The sequence below is a fragment of the Protopterus annectens genome, chromosome 13.part0 (genome assembly GCF_019279795.1).
Source record: "Protopterus annectens isolate FY-2018-M chromosome 13.part0, PAN1.0, whole genome shotgun sequence".
Lineage (NCBI taxonomy): Eukaryota > Metazoa > Chordata > Ceratodontiformes > Protopteridae > Protopterus > Protopterus annectens.
The window spans coordinates 655,503,106-655,529,432 of record NC_056747.1 but is presented as its reverse complement, the minus strand read 5'-3'; positions in this window follow the sequence as shown (position 1 = coordinate 655,529,432).

Sequence of the window (26,327 nt, the reverse complement as noted above, 5' to 3'; positions counted from 1 at the left end):
CATCCCCAGTTTACTTTTCTGGCCATTCCTTTATCTCAAATAAAATAAAAATACTAAAAAACTGAAACCTTGCTCAATCTCAGCAGAAAACTTCCCACCAGAATACGTAAAGCTTGCCACAGAGGCAATAGCATTCCCTGTTAGGATCTTAATAGATCTATAGCTGAATCTCAAGTTCCTAATCTATGAAAAAGATCACCCACATTATCCCTTTACATAAGGGAGGCAACTCCACTGACATCACAACTTTCATCCTATTGCAATCTTGTCCCCCTAGACTAAGATTCTAGAGAAATGAGTGTACTTACAACTTCTCCACGATCTTACACCCAATAACCTACTTTCCTACACTTAACATGGCTTTATACCATCACACAGTACCTCAACAGCCTTATCTTTCATGACACTGGCAAACTAGTATCTGCAGTATTTCTAGATTTGTCAAAAGCATTTGACATGGTATCTCACCCCAAACTCCTTAAAGAACATTCCGGCATTAGTCTGTCCTACTCCTCACTTCAGTGGTTTTCTAGCTACCTGACAGGCAGCAAGCAGTAAAATGGCACGGCTTTATCTCCTCATATCACATCACCCCCACCTTCCTTGGCCTATTACTATTTAATGTCTTCAACAATAAATTACATACATCCTCCTGTGAAGGCACTCTAATCATATATGCAGATGACTCCACTATCATTTGTGTATCAAACACATTAACTCATGTACAGCATATAACATAACATGGTTTCTCTTCCATAGAAACATGGCTCTCCAGTGTTTTACTCCTACTGAACCAAAACAAAAACAAAACAAAGCTCCTTCTCTTCACCCACAAGCCCCACATCTCCAACAAAACAAACTTCAAGATCTTTTCAGCCAACAATACTGAAATTGAATTGGTTCAGCATACCAAATTATTAGGTGTCACAATTGTCAGTAATCTCAAGTTTGACCTACACATACTAAACAGTATAAAAAACCCCCAAAAACTAGGCATGCTATACAGGAATAAAAACTTCCTCACAGCACCTACCAAAATGACCCTGGCCAAAACCTACCTCTTGCCCTCACTGTTATATTTGGGCCTCAATTCTAACTAACTCACAGACTTCACAAGAAAAAAAAAATAGAAAGCTGCTATAGCAAAACTGCCATAAATGCAACCCCTCTAACTCATCACTGTAAAGCTCTACTCACACACACACACACACACACACACACATACACACACACACACACACACACACACACACACACACACACACACACGCATACACACATGGAGACATCCATGCAGACATGTACATACACACACACATTGAAGCATTCACAAACAAGCCCCATGTACTCATTTTCAGTTAAAGAAACAATCATCTATACTCCTGTCCACACACTCCAGTACACAGATGTGCATACATATACACAGACGCACGCACATATATACATACAGAGTTGGCATTACATACCTTCTTCCTTTAATGCAATAACCAGATAGATAGACACATATACATCCATCCTGATGCATTCATGTCCCGACAGACAGACAGAAGCACATGTCCACACACACAACCACACCCACACATGTCCATTATACTTACCTGTACTGTGACTACTCTCATAGAAGTGAATGGATGAATGCTGGTGAAGAGTATTAATGGCTTGCAGTAAATTTATTTATTTTTAAACATTCAGTTGTGAAATGAAACTTCTGAAGTGGTGTTCATACACAGAAAAGTTGCTAATAATTGATGTGTAAGTGTGTGTGTGTGTGTATATGTGTATGTTTGTTTTTGAATGTGTGTGTTTTTTTATTTGTGTGAGTCTATATGTTTGTGATTCTGAATGTTTGTGTGTGTCTAGACGGGTCTACTGCTTTTCATTGAATTTATGCTTAAGCGAACATCAGATAACCAATACCATTTCAGCAAAAACTTATTATACCGAAGGATCACTTTTCCAAAAGTCGGTTTAGCGAAAGCCTGAATGAGTTTTTTTAGAGGAGATCATACTACAGTAAGGATCAGGAAGTCAACCCTTGTTGTCACTGTAATGTGATCTCGGAGTTGGTATATTTAATTTGCACGGGGTGTGAGGGGATGCAGGGGGGCTAGCCCCACTGCAAAAGTTATTATGAGTGTGTGTTGTTTTGTAGTTTATTTGTAGCTGGTTTTTGTTTTGCTGTTCTGGAGTTCGGAAAAGTGATGCTTTGGAATACTGACTTTTCACTGAAATGGTGTCTATTATCTGACATTCACTTAAATGTGCATTTGATGAAAAGCAGTAGACCTGTCTAGACATATCTTATATTTCTGATGTAAAATACTTCCTGAAAAAATAAATATACTAAGGCATGTTTAATTCATTAGACAGAGGAGCTATTTTACATCAGAAATGTATACAAATATGTACATAAAATTTAAATGTATAAACAAAAAACAAATACAAAACAATTTTGCAGATAGCCTATTCTCTAAGTACAATAATGCCCTCCAGGGTGGAAATAACACCATTCCAGGAGTATAGAGGCCTTCTGTCTGTGGCACTGGGTCTCAGTACAGACTAGAGCATGCATTATTTCCACAGTAACTAACACACACACACACACACACACACACACACACACACACACACACACCCCCTGTTGGGCATTATTGCTTGCATAAGTGACATGTAAACGAGGAGCCCCCCCCCCCCAGATAGTGAGCCATATGGAATATGCAAATGAAGGAAACCAGATTATACAGTGACTGGCCATTAACATTCAAAAATGAGCACTCTGATTGGTCAACCCAACCAGCGTGCCCGTTGTAAATCAAGCATATACCAATGAAAAATGTCCAGTCACCCGAACCTTTTTCTATTAATATATGCTACAGAAACCAAAACAAGTAAGAGAATACACAAGACGAAAGGTAGAAAAAGAAAAAAGTACACTTTAAGCTTTAAAAACAATAATCCACCAACAGAAGCAGACAACCAACTTCAGACAGGAAGCCGAACCTGTTGATAATATAAAAAACATCATCTGATGAAGTCTATTGGATGAAAAGTTTATTGTAAGCTTGCGGGCTTAAATAAATATTAGAACTGTTCCTCCATGATGTTTTTTTGTATTATCGCCATGTTCGACTTCCTGTCTGGAGTTGGTTGTCTGATTTGGTTGGTGGATTATTGTTTTTAAAGTTTTACATGCTATGGAAACTCCACTTTTCCATTTTTTTTTTTTTTTAATAAAGTTTTAAAAATGGGGGACTTTAAAAGAATGAGACAGTTGGGACAGAAAAAAATACAAAGATAAGCAAGTACATTATACAAAACTAGAGAAATGTACCTGATTATCCTTATATTTTCTGTATTCCTTCTCTCCCATACATTGAAAGTCTCTCCGTTTCATTTTTTTAATTAAAAACAAACAAAAAAGCAATGGAGATCTTCTTTTCTCCATTGCTTCCTTTACACAGCACTGATGTATTGCATAAGCTTGGGAATGAAAGTCCCATATGCATACACAGTATATCAAGAAAGCCTCAGGATACCAGTGAAAAATGTGTAAGAGCAGCAAACCACCCTTATACAAGGACATTATTTAAGAAAAGTAAGTAACTTTTTTCTTAAATAATGTCATTGTATAATAGCAATAATCCACGGCTTGGAGTGGGTAATGCTGGATTTACCCATGGTTGGCTTTGTTTGGTCACGCAGGCTTTGCCCACGTAACCAAACCATGCCAACCACAGGTGAATCTAGCATTACCCATAGCCAGCCATGGGTTATTGCTATAATATCCAACAGATTCTGAAATATATAAAGAATCAGTACTGCACAGCAGGATTTGCACATTTTGAATGCCAAGTTTCATAATGTACATGATAGAAGTAATGCTAGGAATAGCTGCAACAGTAGCACAACAGTAGCAGGTATTGGAAGCTCCTGTTTTGGGCCAGTGCTTGAAATGTTGAGCATTGTTCTTATGTAAATACTAGGCAATAAGTCTAAAGACTATTACACATCTAGCCAATAACTAGATATTGAACAAAGATGAGAATCAAACCTTGTACATCGTGCTTGTGAGTTATACACCTTAATCACTATGCCACTCCTCCACATCCAAAAGATTTCAAACCTTGGAATCTTTAGAGAGAAAGCAGGAGCATTAAACCACTGTGCTAACTAATCCATTGTGGCCATTTGCATCAGTGGAGATGTTACTGACATCACCTCACAGACCAAAATATTGTAGAATGCTTCTGAATGGACATTGATGCTGCAAGGGGCATAGTTAAACTGTGTCGCTTACAAGTTGAAATGAAGATTATGTGTGGTATACTCATTTTAGTAGACACAAAGGTATGTGTAATGTTAACCATCTTAGCTGCAAGAATACTACCTACTGGGGACACATTACAGATGTTGCAGGTATTAGCCATGTGAATCCTAAATGCATTCCTACAACATGTTCCCTTAAACAGCAGAGGAGAGCATTAACACCATGTTGGTCTTCTATAAAATAACCCATTTCCTAGCGGTCAGCTGGGTGGTAAGTGTACATGCAGGTAAGAAAGGCAGCCTATGTTCCATGCATGCTGGTTGCAAGCCACATATAATATGTTGTTTATTGCATATTACAGGCAATGCTGGCTATGCTCTAGAATCCTTGTTGAGGACCTCCTATATAATCACTCAGACCATGCAGGAAATGGGTTAGAGTGCAGCCAATATAGAAACATAAAGCACAGTAGAGGGTATATTGCAACTACTTAAGGGATGCTTAAGGAGGGGCATTACAGTATAATCTAGATATATGGAACCAGATATTTATGTGTGCTGTGTCTCATAACATGGAGTTGTGCAAACAAATGGAGCAACAGATAAACATCATTGCACTACATGCCATACAAGTCAGCAGCAGCTAGGGTGTGATTTTTACTTACTGATAAATATTTTGTATATTCATATTTTGGCCCTATTATGCCATGTGATTTGGCCACCAACATTTTTTTTCTTAGCGCCTTAAACCAGACTCCTTTTATGATTGGCAGGCATTAGTATTTAGGAGTATTAGTTTCTGCTAATGGCATAAAATCATCCCATCCCTTAGTTTTTCCTCTGACCGGTGTGAATATATTTGTTTTTTGTTAACTGGGTAAGTGAGCTGGTCCTAAGGCTCCTTTCAGCCGTGGCTTGGGCCATATGACACGTGCCCTTTTTTATTAAATAAAAAACATGAAACTTTAACATTAAAATATATGGAAGATTAAACAACATACTTAGCCAGTATCTGGTAATTGTATGCATCAATATTTGGAAATCAGAATGTGATAAATGCATGATATTAAGAATGACTTAAGTATGTAGTTTTAAATAAAATAAATTAATTTATTTTTTAGAAGTAGATATTAGCAAATATGAAAGAAAATTACTTACTGGAAGCACCCTGGACTGGATTCTAGCCTCTCATCCACATTACATTTCTGATAATGACACTCTGCCCGACCCATTAGGTGACCACTTCCCCACTGTCTTCCCTCCTCTGTACAACTAATTCATACCTACACCTTCACTCGCTGTCTAAAAAACTTTAATCCTAGCACATTCTCAAATGCACTAAAAAATGAACTGGAACCCACTAAAAAACCTTCCCTTAGAAAATGCTGTTACCTACTTTAACTCAACTTTCCTCAACTTGCTTGACTCCTTTGCCCCTCTGAAAACAAAATGCATAAGAAGCAATCCTGTACCTTGGCAAACCAAAAAATACCTTACTAGCTATGTGATTCTGGGATAAAGCCTGGAAACTCTACTCCAAAAATAAAATTATGACCACCCTTAATGAATTTAAAACACTTAGTAACAAAATAAAAAAACTTATTATCTCAGACCGCAAAGCCTACTTCTCTCCACTCCAAACCAACCATAACACTAACCCCAAAAAAGTCTGGTATGGAATCTCCTCCCTTCTCAACTCTGGCAAAAAAGAAAACCCCTGCCCTGATCCAGAAGCTTCTGACTTGGACTTAGCCACCCAATTTAATACTTTTTTTATCGATTCCATAAGTAAACTACATCATCCTTCACTTCTCATTCGGCTTCCCCACCCTTATTTCCACCTATCCCTCACTCCCCTAGCATCTCCTGCTCCCAACCTCCTCCTTCAACCCCATCCCTACAGCCACCATAAAAAACTTCTACTAACATTGAAACCTGGCTCCAATGCCCCTGATGATATACCCTTATATTTCTTAAAAGTTGCCGCAGAAGGCATAGCTCTTCCCATCTGTTTTCTTATAAATCAATCTACTGCTGAATGTCAAGTTCCCCAGTGCTGGAAAAAGGCCTTTATTATTCCACTCCATAAAGGTGGTAATAACAATAATATCACAAACTGTTGACTTATCGCTGTCTTATCCCCCATTTCTAAACTTCTCGAAAAATGCATCCATCAACAACTTCTACCTTACCTCATAAACAACCAACTTTTAACCCCTACTCAACATGATTTCAGACCTACAGCACTACCACAGCTCTCCTCTCCTTCCTAGAAACAGTTAATAAGGCCCGTGACACTGGCCACATCGTGTCCACTCTCCTCCTTGACCTTTCTAAGGCATTCAATGCTCTCTCTCATAACCTTCTTTTCACTAAACTCTCCAAATTAAATCTATCCCACTCCTCTATTAACTGGATTACCAGTTACCTCTCAAACAGGCAACAAGCAGTCAGATGGAAAAAAGCCACCTCCCCTTTTCTCAATACTTCCACAGGTGTCTCCCAGGGTTCAATTTTAGGCCCCCTTCTATTCAATATATTCATAAAGGATTTCTACCAAGCCATCCCAAATGCCAACCTTGTCCAATATGCCAATGATTCAACAATGATCTGCTCTGCCTCTTCTATACCCACCCTAGTTAAATTAACCCAAGATGCCTTCTCCTCCACTGAACAATGGATGATGGACAACCATCTAGCACTCAATGCTACTAAAACTAAACTCATGATATTTACTGCTTCCAAAACCACCACCCTAGATAAAACCTCATTCTCAGTCACCAGTCAGAGTAATACTCCTCTCGAAATAGTCTCCAAAGCTAAACTACTAGGAGTCCTGATTGATGACCAGCTAAAGTTTGATAATCATCTATAAATTAATATAAAAAAAAAACAGACAAAAAATAGGCATGCTTTACCGACACAACAGTTACATCTCTCCCTCCACTAGGCTCACCCTCACCAACACTTACCTTATCCCATCCCTCCTATATGGTGCCTCTATCCTTACTAACCTGCAATCCTCCCTCAAGACTAAACTCTCTTCTTGCTGTAATAAAATACAATTTGCAACTGGCCATATATCCACATCCCATCACTGCACTGCCCTACACCAACTGAATTGTTTGAGCTGTCCAATTACGTCATCTATATTCAACTTGTCCAAGCACACAAACTTATTTTCACCCCCCCCCCCCGTCCCTCTCTTGCCACCACCTTTACAAGGCACCAACCAAATAGACTTTTGAGATCTAATTCCCAAAATCTAATTGAACTGCATAAACCTGCCCATCCACCAGGCAAACATCTAATGTCCTTCTCTCTAGCACGCCATTGGAATTCCCTCCCACCTCTCATCCACACCACCAGTACCCACTCTTCATTCAAAACCTTACTTCACACACATCTAACTTCACTATGGGAATACTCTTGCTTCCAACCCACATAATCACCCTACACTATAGCTACTCTCTATAAGCTATAATTCACAATAGCCTCCCATTGTTTTGTACCCCCAATAAACTCTAAGAATTAGCATAACTCCTAGAATGGTACAATTCAGTAGCCTAGAAATTAACTGCACGAATTAGCATAACTGTTAAAAAATTTTGACTCTTTCTGTTATTGCATTATGCTAATATGTTAAACTGTTAAAAACTTTGACTGTAAATTTTACTGTTATTGCATTGTACTAATATGTGTACTCTACTAATATGTGTTTTTCTCTTTGTTTAATTTTGCTTCATTTGTGCACATTACATTTCTCTAACTTACTCTTATGTTAAATCTGTAATTTGTAATTTTATGGAGCTTTTCTCCCCAGGACTCCATTGAAAACTGGCTCCCCATGACCCAATGGACTATCCTGACAAACTATAAATAAATAAATAAAATAAGTAAATTAGGTAAGGGTGATGGTAATGCTCTTTGTTACATACAGTGGATATAAAAAGTTTACACACCCCTATTAAAATGCCGGGTATTTGTGATATAATAAAATGAGACCACAAAAAATAATTTCAAAACTTTTCCCACCTTTAATGTGACCTATAACCTGTACATTTGAATTGAAAAACAAATTTGTTCGGGGATAAAATATAAAAAACATACAATAAGCTGGTTGCATAAGTGTGCATGCTCTTAAACTAATACTTTGTTGAAGCACCTTAATTACAGCATTCAGTCTTCTTGGGTTCACACCCGCCATCAACTAAAGAGACTCGGGTTAACCCCAAATAACGTTCAGCTGTCCTAGTAGGATTTTCCTGACATTTGCTCAGTTGCCTGTTACAGCAAAAGCTATGGTTCACAGAGAGCTTACAAAGCATCAAAGGGATCTCTTTGTTGAAAGGTATCAGTTAGGAGAAGGGTACAAAAACATTTCCACAGCATTGGATATATCATGGAACACAGTGTAGGCAGTCATCAAAAAGTGAAGAAAATATGGGACAATAGTGACGTTGCAAAGAACTGGACGTCCCCCCAAAATTGATGAAAAGACGAGACAAAAACTGGTAAGGGAGGCTGTCAAGAGACCTACAGCAACACTGATGGAGATGCAGGAATTTCTGGCAAGTACTGGTTGTGTACTACATGTGACAACAATCTCCCGTATTCTCCATATGTCTGGGCTATGGGGTACAGTTCATGACAGAAGCCTTTTCTTACACAGAAAAACATCAAGGCCCGGCTGAAATTTGCAAAACAATGCATCAAGTCTCCTAAAAGCATGTGGGAAAATGCGTTCTGGTCTGATGAGACCAAGATTGAACTTTGTGGTCAAAATTCCAAAAGGTACGTTTGGCACAAAAACAATATTTTGCATCACCCAAAGAACACCATCCGTATGGTAAAGCATGGTGGTGGCAGTATAATGCTTTGGGGTTTATTTTCTTCAGCTGGAACTGGGGCTTTAGTCAAGGTGGAAGGAATTAGGAACCGTTCTAAATACCAGTCACATTTGGCCTAAAGCCTTCAGGCTTCTGCTAGAAAGCTGAAGATGAAGAGGAATTTCACCTTTCAACATGACAATGACCCCCAGCATACATCCATATAAAAAAAAAATGGCTTCGTCAGAAGAAAATTAAAATTTTGGAATGGCGCAGCCAGAACCCAGACCTAAATCCAGTAGAAAATCCTTGGGGTGACCTGAAGAGGGCTGTGCACAAGAGATGCCTGCACAATCTGACAGATTTGGAATGCTTTTGCAAGGAAGAGTGGGCAAGTATTGCCAAGTCAAGATGTGCCATGCTGGTATACTCATATCCAAGAAGACTAAATGCTGTAATAAAATCAAAAGGTGCTTCAACAAAGAATTAGTTTAAGGGTGTCAACACGCAAATAACTTATTGTACATTTTTTATTTTTTATATTTTTCCCCTAACAGATTTGTTGTTTTTTCAATTGAATTGTACAGGTTATAAGTTCACGTTAAAGGTGGGAAAAGTTTTGAAATGATTTATTGTGTTTATGAAGTCTGCCAGCCTAGCTAGATAGAATTTTGTAGATAATTCTGTCATTTGTAAATATTAATATAATCCACAGGCTTGGTTTACAGATGTAAAGAAAACTATGTGTTATGATTAAACTAGATGTTGTACTGAGCTTCAAAAATGTAACAACAGTACACTCTGCTGGAAGAAAGCTGATAAGTCAAGCATTGTATGACTGATCTCAAGCTCGGAGACAGGATGTCTAGGCCAGAAAATTCTTTCTATTGTCTTGATTTAAGAGATAATTACTAAGGTTTTACATGTATAATGTCTTTTATTGCTGTGGCTTCCTACTAAAAATGTAAATTCTGAGTTTCTGTTAGTCTGGGAAACTAAACCAGAACTGTTAAGAATGGTGTAGTCTGAAATGACTCAGCAGTACTGTGTTATCAGTTTAAGACTTTCTCAGACAGAGAATAGAGCATTTTGGATTTTGTCTGAAGAACATCACTCACCAGCACTTGCTTGCTCTGTATGTAAGTATTATCTTGGACTATAGTATTTCTCTTAGGGATAGATATAAATAGTAAGATTAGTCTAGCTGTTTTCTATGTGTATGTCAGACTATCCTCCAATATTATTTTAAATGTTTCCTGTGATGTCTGAACTCTGTAATGTCATTGTGTTGAAGTAATATGATTTGTCTTGTGTTTTTATTATTTATTATTAAATATTTTTAAAACTTTCAACTGTGGCTGTTTTGTGTAAAGGTAATTTAAGCTGTTAGAGTATATTGCATGTATTCGGTGATACTGTCTAAGCCACTCCAATAGCTTTAGTCCTGGGTCACACTTACTTTTTGGATAACAGTAATATTATGCAGTGTAATTGGTCACTCTTTGGGAAGGGCCTTATTAGTAGCTGATAAGAGTAGTTGGTGGCAGTGACTGCTACCTTATAGCCTGGCAGGAGGGAGTATAGCTGGAGAACCTGTGCCAGCCTTCCCCAGGAGTGTCTGTGTGTTTGTATATAAACCAAATCTCAAAGTGTGTATGTCAGCTACTTGGGCAGGGATATGAAGCACTGGTTGGACAGAGAAGGGTACTGGAGGTTTTGGCTTGACTTCTCGGCTATGCAGTGGGGGAGTCTTATTGGGGATCTGGAGAAAAAGAGAGAAACCAACCCCAGACTAACTGTGATCTCTGTGTGCTCTTAAGAGAAATTGTACTGTGTGTGTACTTGTTATCCTTCTCAATGTGCACACCCCTCACTGGTGATAGTGGTGAGGATTGAGGCTCCTTGATTACTGGGCCAGTGCATGGGCATCACATATTGTTTGGCAGTGGTGAGATATCCACATGAAATATTAATTGTTTGATAGTGGTGAGTTAGCCACATCACATACTAATTGGCTCATAGTGGTGTGCATAATGAATTCCTGTAGCTTGTGTACAGGGATCACTGAAGGTGTTTTTGTACTCAAAATCAGCCATGCAGTGAATATTCAGAGTTCTGATCACAATTGTTTTACTGCTTTTATTAGCTTAGTTAGTCAGGGAGAGCAGGCAAGCATGTCAGCAGAAGAGTATGGCAAGCTGACAAGGAGCCAGTTGGCTGAGATATGCCAGGCTAAAGGACTGATGCATGGAAGCCTGACTAAGGCAAACATAAGTGCAGCTTTGGTCAAAGCTGCATCAGAAAACAGCAATCAGGAGGATGATCAGACTGGCCATGGAGATGTACAACACTCAGAGAATGGACAGCTCCAACTTTCTGCAGAGGACTTAAAAATCAATCTGGAGCTAAAGAGACTTGGGTTGAAGGCCAGGCATTTGGAAATGAAAGCTGTGGAGAAGGTGAGGCAGAAGCAGCATGAAAAGGAGATGCTGACTCTTTACCAGAGTCATTGAGGTAATGAGGAAGGGAGTAACCCGACCCCCAGAAGCACAAAAGGTCAGTAAATTTCTTCCACAGTTTACAGAGGGGGATAATTTTGATAGTTTCATTAACATGATTGAGAGGGTATGTAAACGGTGTGATGTTGACCAAAGGCTCTGGGTAAAGTTCCTGACCCCCTTACTCCATGGTAAAGCTGTAAATGTACTTTCCAAATTATTTGACATTGACTTTTTTAGCTATAATGCTGTAAATAATTGTTTGCTAGAATTCTTTAAGCTAACAGGATAACACCTGAAACTTAGAGGAAAAAGTTTTGTGAACAGAGACGCAAGGCAGGTGAGTGTGTGTGAGTATGTTGCTGAATGAGCACTTATTTTCATAGGTGGGTGAGTGGATGTCAGGTCACCACTTTTGAAGGGCTGCCAGACCTTTTGGTGAGGGAACAAGTCCTTAGCACTTTGCCTCAGGACAAAAGGATCTGGTTAGCTGATAGCTACTTCAGATGAGTTGGAGAAGAAGGGCGACCTATACCTAGCAAGCAGAACATCACTGTACAGGAAAGGGACACCCAGTGCTGCTCATAGGTCTAAAAGAACCCATGATGGGCAGCCCAGACTGTCACAATAGAATCTGGCAGTAGCAGGGGAAGCCACTAGTTCAGGTACACATCCAGGACCTAGGGTTAAATGTTTTGAATGCAACCAGTGGGGCCATGTGGCATATAGATGTCCACAGAGACAAGGTGGGGAACAAAACGGGAGGGAGCCAGTATGTGGGAAAGACAAAATGCCAATAGTAGGTTGTCTTGAGACAACCAAGGTACCAAACTACCACCAGAGGTTATATCCTATCATAGTGAATGGCAAAGAGGCCATTGCTAAGAGAGACACAGCCTCTGACATAACCATTGTGAAGCCTGCAATGGTCACAGAGGAACACTACTTGCCTGGCCAGTCTACTGCAGTCAGGAAGGGAACTACGCTGTAGCAGTGAGACTGAAGGTGAGCCACAGCTGCTTGTGGGTACTGATGTTCCCTTCAAAAGAGTGACTGCAAGGGTAGAGGTGAGTAGTAGCACCCAGGCTGACAGCAAAGCACCGCTGTCAGAAGATACCAGACTTCCTGTGGAAGGGGAGCTGGGAGGGGTTACAAAGAGAGAGCTGAGACAGGCTCAGCTCTCAGACCCTATATTACAAGGCCTGAGAGAGGTAGCTAGTGAGGCACCTGATTATCATGGGAAAGGGGAATCCTGTATACTGAAACAAAGGGTTAGTGTATAGAAGTGGATCCCTGAGGGAGGGCTAGAAGGTGAGAGACTACAACAGTTGGTAGTGCCCAGAGGCAGGTTCATATTACATTATCAAAGTTCTGAAACTCAGAACACCATAAGGTCGAAACGTTATGTTCGAAGTTTCAGAACTTCGATTAAGTAAAAAAAAAAAAAAAGAAAGAAAAGGAAATATTTCCCTTTACCGCACTGTAGTGCGATCTCGGCATTGGTATATTTAAAGAGCGGGGGGTGTGGGGGGGTTGCCGGGGGGCTTGCCCCCCTGCTTACAAGAGTTAGTTTCTGTTTATTGTTTTTTTTTTTCCGTTGTTTGAAATTATAAACCTTCGAACATACAAGTTTGATCTTGTAGTGTTCGAAGTTTTATAGTTTGACAACGTAATAGGAACCCCCCATAGGCTGCCATCTGGCACTTCTAGCCATCGCCCATTATATTACCTTTGCTGGTCATATGGCATAAAACATACAAAGAGACGTGTTATGCAGAACTTCTATTGGCCTGGAATTTCCAGAGATGTAACAGGGTACTGCAGGACCTGTGAGCGGTGCCAAAAGGTAGACAAGGCAGGAGACAAGGTGAAAGCTCCTTTGTTGCCTTTGCCTGTGGTTGAGGAGCCATTTCAGAGGGAAGCTATGGATATTGTGTGGCCTATGAGTACCCCATGTTCCACAGGGAAAAAGTATATTCTAGTGGTAGTAGATTATGCTACAAGATATCCTGAGGCAGTGGCTTTGTCCTCCACTGAGGCAGAAAAGGTGGCAAATGCTTTGTTAGAGATTTTCAGCATTGTAGGTTTCCCAAAAGAAATACTGACTGACAGAGGTGCCAATTTCATGTCAGACCTGCTGGCATGTCTGTGTAAGTACTCTGGGGTGAATCACCTAAAGTCAACCCCCTACCATCCCCAGACTAATGGTCTTGTTGAGACGTTAAACTCTACAATCAAGTCCATGCTACAAGCATTTGCAGACCAGTTTAGGAGGGATTGGAACAAATATTTGCCCCATCTGCTGTTTGCTTACAGAGAGGTGCCCTAGGAATCCACAGGTTTTTCACCCTTTGAGTTGATGTATGGACATAGGGTGAGGGGTCCCCTAGATTTAATTTGAGATGAGTGGGAGGGTGAGTGTGAATCTTACAAGGAGTCTGTTGTGGGATATGTCCTAAATCTCAGGACAAGGCTCAGGGAACTCATGGGCTTGGCCCAGGAGAACCCGGCAGAAGCCCAACAACAGAGAAAGGTCTGGTATGACACGACTGCTCGAGCTAGAGAGTATGCTGTAGGGCAACAGGTTATGTTTCTCATTCCTGTCAGACACAACAAGCTGCAAGCAGCTTGGGAGGGACCCTCCAAGGTGGTAAGGAAGGTCAGTGATGTTAACTACATGGTAGTACTGCTAGGCAGGAGGCAGGGGCACAGATTGTACCGTGTTAACATGATGAAACCTTACCATGATAGGGAGGCCCTTGTGCTGAGTATTTGCATTGGACTGCATGAGGAGTCTGAGGGAGATCTGGTGACAGATCTCCTTAGTGAGGCTTTGACTGACACCTCAGTGGAAGGGGGTAGCAATGTCCCAGCAGCTATCTCCTAACCATGTTCGAGAAATTCAAGCAATGTTACATGAGTTTGGGTACATATTCACTGGGAAACCAGGGTGCACCCACCTGGTGCAGCACCAAGTGAATGCAGGACCCCAAAGGCCTATTAGGCAGGCCCCTTTAGGGTGCCTGAGAGAATCAAACAGACTCTGAAGGAGGAGATACAAGAAATGTTGGAACTAGGGGTAATTCAAGAGTCCATTAGTCCCTGGGCCTCCCCAGTGGTGCTTGCGCCAAACAAGGATGGCAGCACCAGATTCTGTGTAGACTACAGGAAATTAGTCACACAAAATCCTTATCAAGGATTACTGACAGGTGGCTTTGACACCCAGTGCTAGAGAGAGGTCAGCCTTTGTGACTCCCTTTGGCATTTATGAGTTCACAAAGATGCCCTTTGGGATGAAAAATGCCCCAGAAGCTTTGCAGAGGCTGGTAGATCATATCCTAGCAGGAGCATGAGGGTTTGCCCTTGCTTACCTAAATGATATTGCCATCTACAGTCATTCCTGGCAAGAGCACCTTCAACATGTCAGGGAGGAGCTGGGCAGACTACAGAGAGCAGGTTGACCATTAAGCCCAGCAAATGTCAGGTGGGTATGGCAGAGGTCTCTTACCTGGGACATAGAGTGGGGAGTGGTAAGATCAGGCCAGAACTTGCCAAAGTGGAAGCCATTCAGGCATGGCCTGCACCTACTACCAAAAAACAGGTGAGAACATTCTTAGGGACAGCAGGGTACTACAGAATGTTCGTCCCCAGTTATAATACCATAGCTGCTCCCCTCACACTCCTGACAAGGAAAAATAGGCCAGATAAGGGAGTGTGTACCACAACATGTGAGCAGGCATTCCAGAAGATTAAAGAAGCTTTGGGAGGACCCCCTGTGTTAGCCAGTCCAAATTACAGCGAATAATTTGTTGTGCAGATGGATGCTTCGAACCATAGGGTGGGGGCTGTACTTAGCCAGATTTCTTCAGAGGGAGAAGAGCACCCAGTGGTTTATCTCCATTGTAGGCTCAAACCCAGGGAGGAATGCTATGCAGCTGCAGAAAAGGAATTTCTAGCCATAGTGTGGGCATTGCAGAAAGTTCAGCCTTATTTGTATGGAAGAAAATTCACTGAAGTTACAGATCACAATCCCCTAACATGGTTGCACTGAGCCAGCCAGCAAAATACCAAGTTGCTAAGATGGAGCCTAGGGTTGCAAGCATATATGTCAGTGCAGCACTGCAGTTGGATTAGCAATGCCAATGCAGATGGGCTCTGAAGACATGAAATGGGTTTAATGTATATTCAGGTAGACCTAACCCTCTCAAGCAACATTTCTCAAGGGTCACTTGGAAAACTAGCTTGAGTTCTCAGGGGGGAAATATATGTTAAGGCTGCCAGCCTAGCTAGATAGAATTTTGTAGATAATTCTATGTCATTTGTAAATATTAATATAATCCACAGGCTTGGTTTACAAATGTAAAGAAATGTATATGTTATGATTAAATTATATGTTGTACTGAGCTTCAGAAATGTAACCACAGTGCACTCTGCTGGAAGAAAGCTGATAAGTCAAGCATTGTATCACTGTTTGATCTCAAGCTCGGAGACAGGATGTTTGGGCCAGGAAATTATTTCTGTTGTCTTGATTTATGAGATAATTGCTAAGGTTTTACATGTATATTGTCTTTTATTGTTGTGGCTTCAAGGTCAGGTGCAGCTTACTAAGAAATGTAAATTCTGAGTTTCTGTTAGCCTGGGAAACTAAATCAGAACTGTTAAGAATGATGTAATCTGAAATGACTCAGCAGTACTGTGTTAACAGTTTAAGATTTTCTCAGACAGAGAATAGAGCATTTTGGATTTTGTCTGAAGAACATGACTCACCAGCACTTGCTTTCTCTGTATGTAAGTAGGGTCTTAGACTTCAGTATTTCTCTTAGGGATGATAGAAATAGTAAGATTAGTCTAGCTGTTTTCTATACTTATGTCAGGCTATCCTACAATATTATTTTAAAAGTTTCCTGTGATCTATGAACTCTGTAATGTCATTGTGTTGAAGTAATAAGATTTGTCTTGTGTTTTTATTATTTATTTTTAAATATTTTTAAACCTTTCAACTGTGGCTGTTTTGTGTAAAGGTAATTTAAGCTCTTAGAGTACATTGCATGTATTCGGTGATACTGTCTAAGCCACTCCAATAGCTTTAGCCCTGGGTCACACTTACTATTTGCATAACAGTAATATTACACAGTGAAATTGGTCACCCTTTGGGAAGGGCCTTAGTAGCTGATAAGAGTAGCTGGTGGGAGTGATTACTACCTTATAGCCTGGCAGGAAGGGGCATAGCTGGAGAACCTTTGCCAGCCTTCCCCAGGAGTGTATGTGTGTTTGTATATAAACTAAATCTCAGTGTGTGTGTGTGTGTGTGTGTGTGTGTGTGTGTGTGTGTGTGTGTGTGTGTGTGTGTGTGTCAGCTACTTGGGCAGGGACATGAAGCACTGGTCAGACAGAGAGGGTACTGGAGGTTTTGGCTTGACTACTTGGCTGGGATCTGAACCTTATAGCTGTGCCAATGGGGAGTCTTATTGGGGATCTGGAGAGAAATGGAGAAACCAGCCCCAGACTGACTGATCTCTGTGTGCTGTTTACTGTGTACTTAACTGTGTGTGTACTTGTTATCCTTCCCAATGAGCATGTCCCTCAATGGTGCTAGTGGTGAGGATTGAGGCTCTTTGCTTATTGGGCCAGTGCATGGGCGTCACATCGGTCTCATTTTTTTATATCACAAAAACCTGGCATTTTAACAGAGGTGTGTAAACTTGTATCCTCAGTACATGTCATTCATTATTCATAAATATTTTGAATCTGTAGTAATCTGCAATTTATATTCTTACCTTTGACTTAAATTGTATTATTTTTGCTTAATTTCTAAAATGAGCAGAAAGAGAAAGTACTACTGCAAAATGCCAACTTCCTGAAAAATCATAAGCTGAAAAGATGAAAAAAAATAAAGACCAGAATACAGAAAAGCTAAAAAATGTATTTAGTCATTTTTTTACAGTGACCCACCTAATGTGGGGGGCAAGTCTCTCCCTACCTAAAACTTATATATAGTAACTCCACAGTCACACCAATTCAAAAAGGGAGAAATCTCCCAAAACAAGTGAATCATTACTAGTACAGATTTGGATATCGCATTGACAATTATATCCTATTTGAAACAGCATACAGCATTATAACCAGTGGCGGCTGGTGACTTCAAATTAAAGGAGGGCTGCAGGAGACAGCTGAATGGGTGTGACCAACGGGAAGGGGTGTGGTCAACTAGAAAGGGGTGGAGCTATGCTCAAAACCACAACAACTGGAACTTTAATTAAATACGCTGCCCTGGGTGCCAAACAGTCATTACGAGAGTCCAATCAAGACAAAATGAAGTGTAGAAGAAAAAAATATTTCAATGCATTGGCTACATGACAACTTACTTAATATCCAGATGGAAACAGGTTGTGAGGCATGAAAAAATAAATTACTTTTTAAATACATTACTGGAATGCCAGTCAAAATCAACTATAAAAAAAACAAGCAGCACTCAACTCAAACCACTACTCCTTGCACTGCAGTTCTAATTATAATTTATATTCAGCTTTATAAAATTACCAAGTAACATGCTGAAAGTAGCAATCTCTGTGATACCCCCACTTGTTAAAATGTTTCTTATCCAAAAAAGATCTGCTGCCTGACACAACTATCTACTTGTTTCATGGGGAAGACATGATCAAAGTAAGAAATGAACAGCAAGCAAGAAACAAGCTCAAGATAAATTGCTTAAAGGATTCCTGCACAAGTTATGGACCACACATGATAGATTGGCATTCTGTTTAGTTTACGGGTAAGCCTGCAAAGATGACTGCAAGTCTCCAACAAAAGATGACTGCAAGCCTCCAATAAATGTAATGAGCTTCTGAAAATACTGTAATCCTGTCCTTTTGTTACAAATACTGTTATAAGCATTTCAATACCCAAGGCTTATACATTATCTAGTTATGTAAATATTCTCTGCATGGCAACAACAAAAAGGCTTTCAATGCTGGTAATTCCTTAACAGTATGCTTATTAAAGCTTACTTGCATCTTACAATCTCTGACAAGCTTACCTGATGTTCATTAAACCATTGCTACTTAAACAGAGCAACAGGTCACTGTGACAGCATGCATTTCCTGAATAATAAGAAGCATAAATCAACAGTATAAAAATCTGACAGAAAACTAGAACATTCTGCAAAATCAAGGACAGATGAAAAGCCACGGTCGTACTTGTGGTCTACCTTGGATGGGGGAATACTCTGCACACTTACACTGCATAACTGCTCCTTGCCTTCCTTGGACACATCCAGAGCCATTACAATGGGGAGTGGGGTGCAACAAGTATGTCATAATTTGAAATGTCTCTGGCTGACAGTGATGGCTCTGACACTCATACCTCTCAACTTCAGAGCAAGAAATCTGGACAAAGCCATACATAGAACTAGAAGTGGGACACAGGCCCAAAAATAAGGACATTTTTTAAATATTGCTCTTATTAACTTAGATAATAGAACAGTAGTAGATCTTGCATTAGTACAAATTTTCTGAAGGGTATGAAATCTGAATATTGTCTAACTTCAGTCTTTAATGACTTGCCACTAATTTGCCAGAAAACCCCAATTTTATGAAAAACAGACCAAAAATGTGATGCAAAAATATAAAGTTGCCACACAATACAGCTGGGAACCTGTCAAAAAAGGGTCACCTTTTTAATATTAACACTGTTAACTTGAGCAGCTAACAAAATAAGAGCATCTACATGCATTTCTGAAATAAAAGTAATCTACAACTCTGATCATTACAGTTATATATAATTGTAAACCCTCCACATTTTCTTTCAAAATTGCCATTTTGAGGAGGGATTATTAGGGGAGAGCAACATTTTGAGCCAAAATTGGGGTCAATTGAGAGGTTTGGATATTCCTAATTCTACAAAGCAATTTGCACGTACCTCTCAACCTCTTAATGCAGGAAATCTGGACAAGGCCAAATATATTGGAGGAACATACAAACACTACTAAAAATTGCTCTTGTATAAACTTAAGACAGTTGATAGAATAACAGGTCTCGCATTAGCATGCATTTTTCTGAAGGTTATGACGTCTGAAACTCAATGTCTGTCATTAAGTAACTTCATTCCTAAATGATTTGCTAGAAAACCACAGATTTTATGAGGAACAAACCAAAAATAAGAAGCAAATATCTATTCATTCTGCAAAAATATGGACAACTGAGAGGTATAGTTCAACCGGGCTGTCTGAGTTTGCTACCCCCCCCTCACAAAATCATGGTCGAATGGAGCCTTCCCCCTGCAGCCATTCCAACGTCCCATTCCTTGGTTATTTTGCCCCATTTGGTAACCAGAAACAAGACAAATAAAACCAAATAAAACACAGGGCACTGCTCCGATACAATGAAGGCTGTCTTTTGGCACTCAAGGACCTGCACAGTCCAAAAAATCAAAGTCCAAGGGTAGTCTGATAAAAAACTATTTTAATAGAAAAACATGCTACAAATGGCTACTAAAACATAAAAATAAACTGTGTATAATACATAATACATAAACGTTCACTGATTGAGCGCTTTCATCTCCATCCGGAGACTTCTTCAGAATCAATATACCAACATGAAAATCAGTCTTTATACATTATTTCAAACAAAATCATTGGCTGGCAATAAATTACTTAATTGATAATTATGATTTAAAGGTCAAGTATACAAAAAAGGAAGAAACAGTAAAACCAGTGGGTTGAAATACAGAAATTTAAAACAAGTTATTTGAAGCAACATTTTTCTGAACTGTCTTTTAAATTAAGGCATAAGTTCTCAAACCAAATATAAATATAAACCCTAAAAGGCAGTACATATGATCATTCACTTTCATAAATAAATATATAATGAATATATAAATATATAAAAAATATAAATATATATATAAATACCTATATATATATATATATATATATATATATATATATATATATATATATATATATATATATATATATAAATATAAATAAAAACTATCCAAATAGTATAAAATATTGTATAGTGTATATGTATAAAATACGAATATGATGCAAAATAAGGTGTCTTCAAATTGAAAATTAATGCATGAAATAAATACTGAATAAAACATTTTTATATATTTCTTACATACATTAATTCATGGGAATATAAAAATACTCATATTATTACCAAATTATTTGTAAATACTATTGTTCCCATGCCTCTTTGGGTCAGCTGCAAGGAGTTTTAATGCCGGGGTAATAGAAATGTGGTCTCAATGAGTATTTTTATATTCCCATGAATTAATGTTTGTAAGAAATATATAAACATTTTTTATTCAGTATTTATTTCATGCATTAATTTTCAGTTTGAAGACACCTTATTTTGCATCATATTCGTATTTTATACATATACACTATACAATATTTTTTACTATTTGGATAGTTTTTATTTATATTTATATATATATATATATATATATATATATATATATATATATATATATGTGTGTGTATTTATATATATTTATTTATATTTTTTATATATTTATATATTCATTATATATTCATTTATATTTTTTATATATTTATATATTCATTATATATTTATTTATGAATATGAATGATCATATGTACTGCCTTTTAGGGTTCATATTTATATTTGGTTTGAGAACTTATGCCTTAATTTAAAAGACAATTCAGAAAAATGTTGCTTCAAATAACTTGTTTTAAATCTCTGTATTTCAACCCACTGGTTTTACTGTTTCTTCCTTTTTTATATACTTGACCTTTAAATCATAATTATCAATTAAGTAAGTTATTGCCAGCCAATGATTTTGTTTGAAATAATGTATAAAGACTGATTTTCATGTTGGTATATTGATTCTGAAGAAGTCTCCGGATGGAGATGAAAGCGCTCAATCAGTGAACGTTTATGTATTATGTATTATACACAGTTTATTTTTATGTTTTAGTAGCCATTTGTGGCATGTTTTTCTACTAAAATAGTTTTTTATCAGACTACCCTTGGATTTTGATTTTTTTGGACCGTGCAGATCCTTGAGTGCCAAAAGACAGCCTTCATTGTATCGGTGCAGTGCCCTGTGTTTTATTTGGCCCCATTTACCATAAACACTGTAATGTGCATACTGCTTTATTTCTGTGATGATTTAGATTTCATTTGAAAGTTTTATTTTGCATTTTACTGCACAAACCGTAATATATATCTGTTAAACAAAGCAATGTAGTCTCACAATGGAAATAGACTTAGCATTAAAACTTTTCTGCCCTTGAAACTCACATGCATTGAAACACCATTGAAACCCACATTCAAAGAAAATACATTTTGTCAGTGCAGATAAAGATTAACTCTGGGCTGTTTTCAAAATCATAGGCCCCTTGAACATGAAACATACACATGCTCTGCTCTTTGATACACCTTCGTGACTGTATCACATTATATTCCTTGTACAATACAGTACAGTTGTTAGAGGGCATTTAAAATGTATTGTTTTGAACATTTTTCCAGTAAACAATGAAACAAAATGCATGTACCAATGACAAAACTGCCCAGTTCAGAACATTTCCATCATAAAACGTCTACTCAACCTTCTATAGTCCACCAGTATCAGTAAATATGCACAACCTCTGAAGCAGTAAAATCCACATTAAAGAAATCTGTAACAAATAAAGAGGTTGCTGCTAGCAAACAACTTTATATGTCATTGTTTCCTCTACAAATAAAGTGCCTGTTGCCCTTGAAGAATAAATTGCCTATGTTGCATGCATTAAAGAAATGATAAGCTAGTAATACCGTAATAGGGAATGGATAGCAAACTGATAACCAGTTCATAGCTACTAGGTATCTTTGCCAAAAAGGACTGCAGCATCCACCCCCTTTACAACACAGTACAGTATCAGCAATGCATCTACCTACTGTGGGAGTAGAACCCACAGCCTTCTGCATCAAAAGGAAGTACACTACCTGTTGTGCTATTAACAATGCAAGCAGACTTAGCATAAGCAGCACTAAACTTTTGTTCCCCTGCAGCTCTCAGCTCCTTGTAAAATCTACTCGACACTCAGCTGTATCTCTGAACTTTGCAGCACAAGATATCTGGAAAAAGCCAACATTTATTGGGGGGGGGGGACAAAAGGCCAAAAACCAGGGACACATTTTAAGCATTGCTTGTATAATGTTGGAAAGTTGCTAGAATAAAATGCTGTGTTACCATCATACATTTCACTGCCACGAATTGAACTCAGGGGACCCTGTGCAAAACAGTCAGAGAAACATACCACTATGTCACATCAGCTGAAACAGAGGAAGACAAATATAAATGGCTACTATTTAGTGAATTCAGTTTTCACCATAGCTGTCAACCTCTTAGCAAAAAACACCTGAAAAAAGCCAATAATGTGGGAATACAGCTGCCAAACATATTCAGTGAGTTCAGTTCTCACCATAGCACAAAATACCTGGACGAGGCCAATAATGGGGGAATACAGTCCCAAAAATATGGGCAAATTTCAAATATCCATGTTATAAACTTAGACAATTGCTAGAATAAAATGTTTTGTTTTACCATGTACTTTCTGAAGAATATGAAGTCTGAAATTCAAATGCCTGTTATTTTTAAACATTTGTTAACCAGGAAACTAGTCTGACTTGGAACAAAACAAAGCCAAATTTCAGCAGAGCAGGAAGAAACACTCCAGACACATCTTTGCAAGGGATGGGAGGACATGCAGACTCCACACAGAAGGCACCCCAGCCAAGAATCAAACCAGAGTTCATGTAGCTGTCAGGCAACAATGCTACCAGTGCACCACTGCACTACAAACAAACCTTTGCAAGGAAATATGAAGATACAAAAAACACAGATTTTATGAGGAACAGAGCAAATATGAGGCAAAAATCTGCAATTTTTTTTTACAAATAGTGGTGGGTAGGGAATTCAGGTCCTTGCCACCTGCATCCAAGGTACAAGGTTCAAGCCTGAGTATTTCTACCCACCACTATGTGTTAACAAGGGCATTTTACACACACACACACACACACACACACACACACACACACACACACACACACACACACACACACACACACACACACACACTCCATTACCTGTAAATGGGTCCAGAAGCAGTAAACCAAGTACAACTCCATTGTCTCGAAGCAGCAAACCCGCGCTTGACTTAACGCTTTCCTGCAAGAGCTTAGAACTCAACTTACCTCACTCCTGATTGGTCCTGCGCTCACATCCCTGCTTACCTCTCTCCTGATTTGTCCTGTCTGCGGCTCAAGCAGACTGGAGCTCCTCTGTTCTGTGCGGTCATGTACCACACAGCATCTTGGGCATCTGCAGGGCAAGAAATACCTTCTCTGCATCTGGACTGCTGACTCAGGCAGTCAGAGTTCGCACAGATTCCTGGGCATCTGCGGGGCAGTCTGAGTGTGTCCGCGCATGAGCGGCAGTTCCGGTACTCGTTAAAAAAGAAAGATTTTTATTTTTAAAGTTTATGTTTCACGTTATTTATTTCTTTTATTTCTATGTGGGAGGGCTGCAGAACTGCAGACCGATAGCATGAGCCGCCCTTGATTATAACATGCATCTTTTATATCCCAATGTGCTACTGACACTTGAGCAATTTCACCTTTAGCAACTGTAAGGAAGACAGAGAAGAAACTCCATGAACTGAAAGTGGTTTCTTTAAGACTCTTTTTCCCACAGTCATATTTAAAGATGGGTTCCCAAGGTTAAATGATCTTGATCAGCAGTTCTAAGATGGTAGAGATAAAAAGTAGTTGCTAGCCTTTGAGACAAAGTTAGATACTTTCTGAAATGTAGTTCATTTACAGTAAACTCTGCAACACTTTTCAAGTGTTTCAACTGCATCCAGAGCCATTTAAGTAAAGATTCGGCTATTTTCTTGATTTACTGCACTTGTACTTGCTTTTGTACAGGAATCACTACTGTTTTTGAGCAATTTTAAAGTATTTTTTAATTTGTGCAAAAATAGTCATTTCTTTGTTTGTTGGCTTTTCTAGTTCTGCTTACCTCCAGTTAACTTTGCAGAAGGGCGAATTATCTAGGGACTTAGTTATTTGGTAGTTTGTGTTTATTATGCACTTGAGAGTAGCTTTTGCTGTATGTTTACATTAAGAAATTCCAGGAGCATCCATTTTGAGACAGAAGGTGTTTATCTGGTCTCTCTGAGTTGGGAATCACTCCAGGGAACACAAAGTATTGTTGTTTATTGGCTAGAGGGCATAGGAGTCAGTTTTCAAGCTTTTTTCTCTGCTAAATCAGGCAAGTTTGCAAGGCTCTGTGTTCACTTACAGAGACATCTGCAATGGTTTTCAAGTGTTTGAACTGCACCCACAGCCATCCAAACTAAGAACTTGCTTTAAACTGTAACCATTACTGACTTAGTTATTTTGTAGTTGTTTGTTTTTGTTTAATCTGCATTTAAGGGCTGCTTTTGTCGTGCTTTTGTATTAAGAAATTCCCGGATCATCCATTTTGGGACAGAAGGTGTTTACCTCCAGGGAGCTCAAAGTGTGGTTGTTTACTGTCTAGAAGGCATGAGTCAGTTTCAGTCTTTATTTTTCTCACTATAAATCAGGCACGTTTGTGCAGAGCTGCAGACTGAGCAGCAGCAGTTAGCAGTGCTCTGTATAGTAATAATCACTTAGACAATAAACTTTCCTATAACATTAGGATTAGGTCTGAAGCCTGTTAAATGGTGTGGCATTGTGTAGACTTAAGCTTAGAGCAGCTACCTTGCACATAGAATGGCATTATCATATCCTAGCACTATATAACATCTTGCCCTTAACCCCAGAACCTACCCTAGGCGATTCCTTTTAAAAATCAGTAATTAATTCTAAACAGTCCACCCTACTACAGGACTAGACAACTTGGATATTCAATTTGCAAATGTCTCTGTGGCCAGCTTGCTAGATTTGGGCATCCCAAAGCAATGTAACAGTTGTCTCATGTTCTCAGACATCCAGTTATTCATTAAAGAACAGTGTGCAAGAGATGTAAATACGCAACTTTGTTGGTGGCAAAAATCTCTCATATAAATGAGGCTGTCAGGTATACCTATACTGTATCCCTCACACACATCACTTACCACACATAGATTTTCTTATTCTGAGGCATTTAAACAAACCTTCCCAAATGTCAAAGCCTTCCAAAACCACCAAATGGCAATGCTGCTCCTCAGCAATCACTAAAACACATACCAAAAGCAACATCAAGCATCTCACAGAAACTTAAAACCAACAGTCCCCCAAGAGCAAGTCCCATAAGGCAAGCATATACTTTACCTAATACTCTTGTCATTGGTGACCCATTGTATGACACACAGATGCCCACTCACCATGTTAGACAAGGAAGATATAATGGTTAGTTGCCTTTCTGGAGCCAGGATCTGCAATATCAAGCACGCACTCAAGTCACTACACCCCAAGTACCAATTTGATGTTAACAAAATCCACGTGGGTATAAATAAACTGAGACATATCTCACTGGACTATATGAAAACAGATATAATGGATCTCTTGGAATATATGTCACAGATAGTTATGAGCCTTGCACTGAGCAGCATTCTATCTCACCAAGGACAATGCCACAATATGAACATAAAATACTTGATTTTAATAATTGGCTTAGTTTCTGGTGTCACTCTAGGGGGATTCAGTATCTGTCAGCATGGGTGGACATGGTCAACAGACCATGTTGCTTTGCC